Genomic DNA, 10,601 nt, shown 5'->3' on the forward strand with positions numbered 1-10,601 from the left:
CAGACGGCCTGTCTTTCTCTGAAAAGCAGTGCTGGCATGCTCTGTACTGAGGCTTTTTCCCAGAAAATGTACTGCCTCTACAGCTTTGGAAGATGAACTGAGAAATAACGCTTATAACCCTACCAAACATTTCTCGAATATCTGTCTTGACTTTGGAAAGGGAGCTATTGGCCATTTCCATGCTTGGAGGATTCTTTTCTTCTACTGCACTGTAGTTCTTCCTGGCTAGATGTCTAGCACGGAGGCTCCTTGGACTATTTCCTCACATGACCCCTGTGGCAGTCTATGGATGGGAATGGGACAATTGAGAAAGGCAGGCAGGCTGTCTGGCAAAAAGAAACTCATTAGGGTCAGGGGCCACAGGATCTCCATGGAAATGTTCTCTGGACTACTAGAGTGTTGAGGCTGGATGAAGGGGAAGAGGGCTGAGCTAGAGATCGAATTGGCATACTGAGTGGGAGCAGGGTGGGGTGGGAGGCAGAACTGGGCCTTAGGGAGGGCCTTGGTCAGTCAATGGAAGGAAGACAGCTGGAACAGAAGTTAGAATGATTCATGCAGTGAGAAGGAAACCAGGTAGAAAGGGAGGAATGCTCACCACTGAAATGTCTCTTATTTGTTGAAATGAAATTAAGGTCTCTAATTTGTTCTTATCCTTCAGGTTTCTGTGCCTGGAATCTGGAAAAGGAGACAGATTCTCCTAGATTTTGCCTAGGAATGTTAGTGACCTTGAGAGGCCTTCCAAATGGAGATCTGGGCCACACAGTGGAGATCTGGACCTGCCTCTGTAGGTCCTTGACTCTCCTCTTCCAATGTATCAAGTCCTTCATTTATTCTTGATTTCTTTCAGATCCAAAATAATGGTCAAAAAAGTGCTGTTTAGCTGGTATTATTTTCATGTTATCCCTTACCACAGTTTATCTCAATTCTCACAGGAGCCTCAATGCTTATCTCTTAGATCCTTTTCTTCTTTTAAAAAATTTGGGCTAGTCTATACTAATAATTGTACTAGTTTAATTAAAATTATGATTAGCAGTAGCATGCGTATCTTAATATTTGAGAGCTTACACCTTGCCAGCCGTTGTGCTAAGAGCCTTACTTGTGCCTTCTCCTCTAATCCATCCAGTGTAATGAGGTTGCAGCTATTGTTGTGGTCCATTTTACAGATGAGAAAACTGAGGCACAGAGAACCTGCAGGAACATATTGCTAGTTTTATTGGCATAGCTTGGAATTGAAGTCCCATCTGTCTGATGCCAGAGCAAAGATCTGCCTTCCTGATAGTAACAGAGCTTCTTAGAGGCTGCCAGGAAGGAAGGAAGAAGGAACGAGGGAAAATGCTACATTGGGACTCCGAGCAGCTTGTCCCAGAACTTTCTGAGAGAAGCTGTACACACCCGTTGTGGCAGAGGCAGAATAAGCTTTCTTCTCCTTGGGCATAGAGATAATATTTCCAGCCACTCTTGCAATTAGGGATGGCTATGTGAGTTCTACCAATGGAATGTGAGTGGAGGTGACATATTCCATTTCTAGGCGTAGCCCATGTAATCATCTCAGGCATGATCCTCCATGTTCTTTTCCCTTCTACTAGATCACTGCAGATGAGCACAGAAACACTGTTGAAAATGCAGAGCCTTGACATGGAAGGAATCTGGATTCCTGGATCACACAGTGGAAGGCTCATCTGCTGACCAGAAACACTTGCATTGGACTGATGAGCAGTGCATAGACGTCTCTGCTGTTAAGCTTTTGAGATTATGGGCTTTATTTATTATAACAGCTAGTGTTACCCTAACTTACACACTAACATACTATATGGGTCATGATTCTTGGACATGAGCTCAGGCAGATAGTAGGTGCATGAACCAGAAAGATCCAGTTTTTGTGACCAGTTACAAAATGCCAGAAAGAAATAATGTTTCTTAGGCAAAAGAGATTATAGTGATTACTAGAATTTGAAGTCGGGTTTATTGGATACTCGTCAGAGTGAACTTCTCATGCGAGGAGATCACCGAACTATCTTAGGAGTCCGTGGATGGGTTACAGAGGCTTTAGGAGCCCCTGAATTTGTGTGCAAAATTATATGTACCAACTGGACAGAGAGAACCTGGCCTTTTCAGTCTCCAAAAAGGTGAGGAACCAGTTGTGAATCTGAGCATAAGCCACTTAGGAGGCTTATTTAGAACAGAAATGCAAAATTGGACTTGGCTGCATGTTCTGGATTTCACATTTTTTTCCCTAGGATTTCCAATTCTGCCCCTTATATATGTAAAAACTATAAAAGGAGAGCTTTTCTTGAAACTGATACATTGGCATATGGTACAAGTGTCAATGAGCAAGTAAAATAGTCTGGGTGAGGGAAATCATGAATATAAAACGTAATTGTCTTGTGGTCAAGTACAACATGAAGCCAATCATTTTGGGAGGAAAAATAAGCCTAGCTCATTAGTTCCCCCCTTCTGGCCTGCCAGCTTCCTCTTCTCTGTGTGTCCGAGGGTCACTGCCCTTCGTGTCCCCTGACGGGTCCCTTCTGTAACGAGCCTTCCTCGATTCGGCATCTCCCTTCTTGATGGCATTCCTCAGTGGAGGGGAAGAAGAGTTTCCTCAACCCACTGAGGGTTCCTGGCCAGGTCTAGTAAAACAGACAAAGACAGGTTAACAGGATCAGCACCATAAGACAAGGCAAGAAAAGAAAGAAAAAAAAGACAGGTTAACAGGAGAAAAGCATAATAGATTTATTTAAAGTTTTACATGACATGGGCCGGGCGTGGTGGCTCACGCCTGTAATCCCAATACTTTGGGAGGCTGAAGGGGGTGGATCACCTGAGGTCAGGAGTTCAAGACCAGCCTGCCAACGTGGTGAAACCCCATTTCTACTAAAAATACAAAAAAATTAGCCGGGCATGATGGCGGGCGCCTGTAATCCCAGCAACTCGGGAGGCTGAGGCAGGAGAATCGCTTGAAGCCAGGAGGCAGAGGTTGCAGTGAGCCAAGATTGCACCATTGCACTCAAGCCTGGGCAACAAGAACGAAACTTCATCTCAAAAAAAGAAAAAAGAAAAGAAAGAAAGTGAAATAATGTTTTACATGACATGGGAGCCTTTAGAAACGAAAACCAGAGACGCAGGGAAAACTGTCCATTTTTATGCTTCAATTAGATGAAGAACGGACAGCCGTGTAGAAATGGGATTGGACACAGAGGGTAAGACTCGTGGTAACAGACTGAAGGGGGAGACCCTGCAAGGTCTGTCCAGATTCTTCTTGGCCTTTCTATGCAACATTCCTTCCTCCAGGGTATAGGGCAGGACACCTCCTGGAATGAGGGTCTTAAGACCTACTATCAGACAAGGTAGGTCAGAGAATTTCCTTATGGTTAGCTCTTACACAGAAAGGTGGGAAAATGCTAGAGTAACATTACAGGTTTTATGGCTGGCTTTGGGAGAGAGGGGTTCTAGTTGCTATGACCTACCTTGGGGAAGAGGGATTCTAGTTTTTTGTTTCTTGGCTTTTTTTTTTTTTTTTTTTTTTTTTTTTTTTTAAGACAGAGCCTCGCTCTGTCACCCAGGCTGGTGTGCAGTGGCGCGATCTCAGCTCATTGCAACCTCTGCCTCCCGTGCTCAAGGGAGCCTCCCACCTCAGCCTCCTGAGTAGCTGGAACTATAGGTAGTGCCACTACGCCCAGCTAATTTTGTTTTGTATTTTTAGTAGAGACAGGGTTTTCCCACGTTGCCCAGGCTGGTCTCGAACTCCTGGGATCAAAATGCTAGGATTATGGATGTGAGCTACCATGCCCAGCCAGAATTTCAGTTTTATGGCCTGCCTTTAGGTAAAAATGGGAGCAGGAGAAAGAAGAGCAGGAGAAGATCAGAAAGAGACTTCTGAGCCCCTTTCCTTCAGTTCAAAGTATTCAGCACGTCCAGGCACCACACTTTAGGGTACTGTGTTCTGAGCCCCAACATTTTGAAGATTCCTGGCCCACATTTTGGCCCATCTAATTTCTTTTTCAATTATCCTGTATATTTAATGAAATTCTGCAAGGGCAATCACTAGGCTGAAGGGCAGAGTCTGTATATTTGCCAGTCCTCTTTTTTATGCAGTAGGGGTGCCTGGCACAGGGCTGGCTTCATACTATACACTCAATACAGGCTTCACTGTGCTGGGTAAGAATGGGAAAAATGTAAACAACATGACTGGCAGACACAACTTGTGATCCGTTTAAGGCTGCTCAGGGGCAGTGGTTGCTGGGCTTGCCGTGGATAACAGTGAGGCTGGGGTCCAAGCCAGATGCTTATTCATTCATTCAACAAATCCTTAGTGAGTGCTTGCTGGATGCAAGGCTGTGTTCTGGGTTCCCAGGATCTATCAGTGAACAAGAGAGCAAAGTCCTTGCCATTATAGTGCTGACTGAATTTCAACCTGACAAAAGTTAGGATGCAGATGGGGGAGAACGGAGTCTCAGAGAAGTGAAGTGGCTTGCCCTAAATCACGCAGCTGGTAAGCCAATGAGTGCTGACCTTCTGACTCCAAGCCCTACGCATATCAACACATCAAGAGAATAAGGAGGATAAACATTAGAGGCGATTTAACAACAAATTCTGGTGTGTGTGTGACTTTACACACCTAGAATGAACAGATTCTTTATGTCAAAACTTACTATTAAATTAAACAAGAGAAACTAGGAAATATGCTTATTATGTATAATAGAGAAAGTTAATTTTTTTTTTTTTTTTGAGATGGAGTTTCCCTCTCGTTGCCCAGGCCAGAGTGCAATGGCACGATCTCAGCTCACTGCAACCTCCACCTCCCGGGTTCAAGTGATTTTTTTGCCTCAGCCTCCCGAGTAGCTGGGATTACAGGCACCCGCCACCATGCCTGGCTAATTTTTTCTATTTTTAGTAGAGACGGAGTTTCACCATGCTGGCCAGGCTGGTCTCAAACTCCTGACCTCATGATCCACCCACCTTGGCCTCCCAAAGTGCTGGGATTATAGGCATGAGCCACTGCGCCCAGCCTGAAAGTTAATATTTTTTATACAATGTTACAAATCAGTAAAAAATACATTCTAAAACAAAATGAGGGAAAGATAGTAGTGTGTGACACAAAGTAGAAGAGGCCAAAACCATGAAAACCCATAAAACCTCACTAATAATAGAAGAAATGAACACTAAAATAATAAGCTTCCCTTTCTCTTTATCAAATGGGTATTTTTTTCAAAGGATGATATTCAATGTTGATGAGAATACAAGAACAGGGTCTTTCATACATGTTTTAATCATCAATTTTAGGACGTTCTTAAATAGATTGATTCTTATACTTTAATACAGATTTGAAACATCTCATTACTTTTTTTAAACCATATTAACAGTGTTTTCCAATTTTTCTACAGTGAATGAATATGTATCCTTTTTATAATTAACAATATACATATATGCATTTTTAAAAATCCTTTAAAAATTGAAGGGGATAGGAGGAGGAGGTGTTTATTGGTTTTAATATGTCGTAGAAAATGGTCTTAGACTGAGAGCAGGGACCCGAGTTTATTGACTGCAGTCTGCAAAGTATCCAAGTGCCATTTTGTGCACTCTCACCTGGCCTGGCTGCAGCTCTCCGTCAGAGCCTGATCAGCTCTTCCAGTCCTCTGAGCGTGGTCTGTGCAGTTTCTGTTGTTGTTTTATTACGTGTCTATAGTGGTTCTTAACCATAGTTGCACACTAGAACCACTTGGGGTGAGTATAAAAAAAATAGTGATACCAGGCCCATCCCAAAGTATAGTCATGTGTCGCTTAGTGACAGGGATACATTCGGAGAAATGTGATGTTAGGCAATTTCAGCATTGTGTGAACATCACAGGGTGTGCTTGCACAAACCGAAATGGTAAAGCTTCCTACATACCTAGGCTATAGGGGGTAGCCTATTGCTCCTAGGCTACAAACCTGTACAGCATGTTACTTACTGAATACCGTAGGCAATTACAACACAATGGTTAAGTATTTGCGTATCTAAACATAGAAAAGGTACAGTAAAAATAAAATCATATGGTACCACTGTAGTATGTGTGGTCCATGGTTGAGCAAATTGTCATTATGTGGTGCATGATTATAAGTAAATAAGGCTGTTCCCATGTGGCTTAATGTCAGTTAGTGTTGAGAACCACCAGCTTCTAGGCTGGATCAAACTACCTCTAGCTACTCTGTGTGCCTACGCCTAGGTCATGTGACATATTGCAGGCTTGTTCAATTGACTTAAATAGGTTTGGTTTCTCAGCTCCTCAAGCACGAAGAATTGTTTTTGCTGCTGCTTTTTGTGTGTGTGTGTGCTAACCCAAAGTGTCAAAGAGAGACACACAAGAGGTGAAGAGGTGGCAGATGTATAGCTGTTTGTCAGTACATTGTTCTTCTTTCTTCTAAATTCCTGGGTTGTGACAGCTCAAAGTATCTGTGGTTAGTACAAATTTAAATTTAGTTATTGTTAAAATTTCAAAGCCAAATGAATTTTGATTCATTGGTTAAACAGAGAAATAGGTTGCATTACACTATCTGACAGAAGCAATAATTAGTCACCATAGGTTATAGTATTTAACCATCCCTGGCACTCTGTAGGTACCCAATAAATAGAGGAATGAATGAATGAATGAATGAATGACAAAATGGAAATCGGGACAGGACAGCATCTCTCACTTTATACTTGCCTCTTATAGGGGTCTCTAGCTACTTCAACTACTTTCCATTCTACCTTTCACCACTAAAATTTTATTTGAGACTTAGATTGAATATCACTGTTTTGGTGATGCTCTATTCAAAACAACTTCCAAGTATGAAATAATCTTCAAAGTAAACCAGTTTATGGGCTGGGACAATGTTCAACCACTGTCACTGCAGAAATTGGGCACCTGTAGATGGTCTGTCACTTCCTCACAGTGGCTTAATGCGAGAATTTACTCTCATATAAAGTCCCCTCTTTCCTTCTCCTCTGACTGCAGACCCTAAAACACAGGTATGAGCCTAACCTCACTTCTCCTGTTGCATCTGCTCTGGAGGCAGGCATGGTTCTGTGAAAGCAAATGTCACTGCAGCAGCCATAATTTAAGACGTCCTTTTAAAAAATTCCAATTTCATCATTTCACAGAAGAATAGATCAATATTTCTACAGTTAAGAGTTTAGTTAAAAACCCTGCTGTGCAATGAAATAATGCATCTGCTATTGGCGTAGAGCGACTGGGATGTTAATTCCCTGGTTTTGTGTCAGTTAAGGGCAAATTAGCCTTCCAGCACCAGTCATGACTCATTATGTCATTATGTAGAAGGCACTTACTGTACCTCCACTACTATGCAATTTAGATCCAATAAAAATTGTGACAGCGTTTTTATCCACTTCATTAAGCTACTAATTTCTTGTAAAAAATGTACATTAATCTTTTTATAGCTTCATGCAGAGTGGCATATTTTTAGACTCTAACATTGATTAGGTCCTGGTTAAGAATAATTTTCACAGTACTTTTAAGAAATGTAAATAAAGTTACAATAATTTAATTTTTCAACATAGTTATGACAGTATTGATCTTAAAATGAACATGTTGGCTGAATTAAATGTGTAGCCCAAATGAAATACAGACTGAATATTTAAACATGCAACAAATTACAAAGCACGGCTTAACAATACCCTGCAAACAGAATGAAGAGAGGGAGCATGAACCTTCATGGAAAATATCAATTGCTCATATTTTAAAAGAGGTAAATGGGGATTTTTTTGACATCTGACTTTCCCTACCCAAATGTTTAAAAAATACAGCAAAAAATAGTTTTCCCCTTTTGATTTTTCATTGCTTGTGAAGTATTAATGACTCTTCCGCCTGAATGACTTAGGAAAAAGTAGAAAAGAAGAAAGTTCCCTCTGCCAGCTAATTGTGATATTAGTGGGTCAGAGTCAGAGAAGACAGTGCCCAGGGTTTTCAGAGGGCACCGTGGGTGGTTGAGGGCAGAGTGTTGGCACCTGTGTACTCAGTGACAGAAGCTGCCCCCTTCACTCTAACCCTTCATCAACCCAGAGCTTTTGGAACAGGGCTGAGGAGGCTGTGAGTCACGTCCTCATTGGCCGTAAAGGTGAGCTCTAAATGCTGGCTGGCATTTCACGCAATTACTCAGGCTTCCCATTAGATGCTGACCTGCCTCGCTGGACCTTGTCTCCTTGCTCTGGACTCTTTGAGTTGTGCTCTGACTTTGATCCCCTCTGGCGGTTGGTGTCTTTTGCTTTCCCAGGTGAACGAACCCTAGCTCTGTCTTGGCCTCCAAACCTACCCGGTTCTAGCCCTTCCACAAGTATCTACCGCATCAGCCCCAACGGGCATGCAGGGAGCTAGAGACCATGAAGAATGATTAGGCTTTATCATAGGAGACACACAGAGTGTGAACAGAACCATGTTGGAGTCGAAGACTTAGATTCTTCCAGACAATATCTATGTCCCCTCTCCAAGCCTGTCTCTATCTCCCGTTAGAAGGCTTTGTGCTGGATGATTGAAAAAAGTTCTAGGATATGAAGACCCCCTTCTCACTGCAGGAAATCCTCCCTGGAACAACCCTACAGGCTGTGCGTGGATCCTCATTTCCTTGTATTTTTTGAATGTATGGGGCCCTGTATCTTTCCAGAAGGGATTAAAGTGGAGGTAGAGAAGAGTTTCCTGCCTTATAGCATCTTCACTTCCACAGAGTCAGTGCAAGTCAGAGCTGTTCAAAGTGCTGTGAGCAGCCAGCTATGTCTCAGTACAAAAGATTCTGCAGCTGATGTTAAGAGTAATAATGATCTCCTTATCAATGTCCAGGTCCCTGGCTCTAGAAGTGTGGTTGTCCACCAGCAGGATTATATGGGACCAAAGGCCTATTCTTAGCCCATAGCCCAAGCAGCATCTCTCCAGTCCCTGGGTGCTCCCTAAAGAGCCCATAGCAGCTGGAAACACCCTCTCTGCTTTGTAGCTGTCCCAGAGCGTGGGCTCAAATACAGCCTGCTTCCCTGGCATTTCTCAAAAGCCATTCCTTTTTGCAGTTGCTGCTGCTGCTTCCCAGATGTTAACTGCTGTGCCATCCTGTTCCTGATAGTAAAGCTCATTTTGATTGCCTTTTCCATTTGTACAGTTTCATTTACTCATTAGGAAGAGCAGTCTCAGCCTTTACCTCTGAGAGCATCACCACCACTCTGTGAGGCAGGCAGATGACCCAGAGAGGCAAAGTGACAAACTCAAGGTCACACAACTGCTCTGCAGTGAGCAGTAGAGCCAGAAGTTAACATCCCGTGTTCAGTATATCAGAGATTCAAAAATGCCTTTGGTCATGGAACAGAATCGTGGTTAAGAGCTTGGGCACTGGAGTTAAGGTAGATTTGGACTCAAACTCCAGCTCTTCCACTTACTAAATTCCTTAGCTCGAGTACATTACCCAATTTCTCTGACCCTCTGCTTCATCTTATCATCTTTACCAATGGGGAAAAATGCTTTTTAACCTCGCATGGTTATGCTGAGGAATTTTCTTTTTTTTTTTTTTTTGTTTTTTTTGAGATGGAGTCTTGCTCTGTAGCCCAGGCTGGAGTGCAGTGGCACCATCTCGGCTCATTGCGACCTCCGCCTCCCAGGTCCCGGTTCAAGCAATTCTCCTGTCTTAGCCTCCTGAGTAGCTGGGATTACAGGCACACGCCACCATGCCCAGCTAATTTTCTTTTTTTTTTTTTTTTGTATTTTTAGTAGAGATGGGGTTTCACCATGTTGGCCAGGCTGGTCTTGAACTCCTGACCTCGTGATCCGCCTGCCTCGGCCTCCCAAAGTGCTGGGATTACAGGCGTGAGCCACCGCACCCGGCCTGATTTTTTTTTTTTTTTTTTAAGCAGAGTCTCACTCTGTCACCCAGGCTAGAGTGCAATGGCACAATCTCGGCTCACTGCGACCTCCGCCTCCTGGGTTCAAGCTATTCTCCTGGCTCAGCCTCCCAAGTAGCTGGGATTACAGGTGCCCGCCACCATGCCTGGCTAATTTTTGTATTTTTAGTAGAGACGGGGTTTCACCATGGTGGCCAGGCTGATCTCCAACTCCAGACCTCAAGTGATCCACCCGCCTAGGCCCCCCAAAGTGCTGGGATTACAGGTGAGAAGCCACCACGCCTGTCCAGTGGTGAGGATTAAATGAGATAAAATGTGAGTCACCCAGCTTCATACCTGGTACATATCAAACCCAATAAATGGTAGCTATTATTATTTTTATTATTATTACTATGAATTCATTTGACTCTCACTGTAACCCCATGTGGCGGGTACTCACTTATTCACATGTGGACACTTATAATCATAATAGTTAAAATTGACAGAAGGGAAGGATGAGGCTTGGCATGGTTTGTTAGGATCTCCCTGAAACCTGCTCCTGTATTTCTTTCTGCCTTTGCCCAGCACCACTTTGTCAAGCTCCAGACCCATGAGGCTCCTGCCTTTTTCTTTTCTGGCACATGCCCAGCCTCAGCAATGCTGGGCCTCATGCCTGGGTGACCTCTGGCTCTCAGGCCACATGCCTGACACCGATGCAGTGGCCCGAAAGCAGGATCCAGCCCAGAGGAGGAGCTGAGCTGTGCCCCAA

This window comes from Pan troglodytes, chromosome 1 (assembly GCF_028858775.2).
Source record: "Pan troglodytes isolate AG18354 chromosome 1, NHGRI_mPanTro3-v2.0_pri, whole genome shotgun sequence".
Taxonomy (NCBI): domain Eukaryota; kingdom Metazoa; phylum Chordata; class Mammalia; order Primates; family Hominidae; genus Pan; species Pan troglodytes.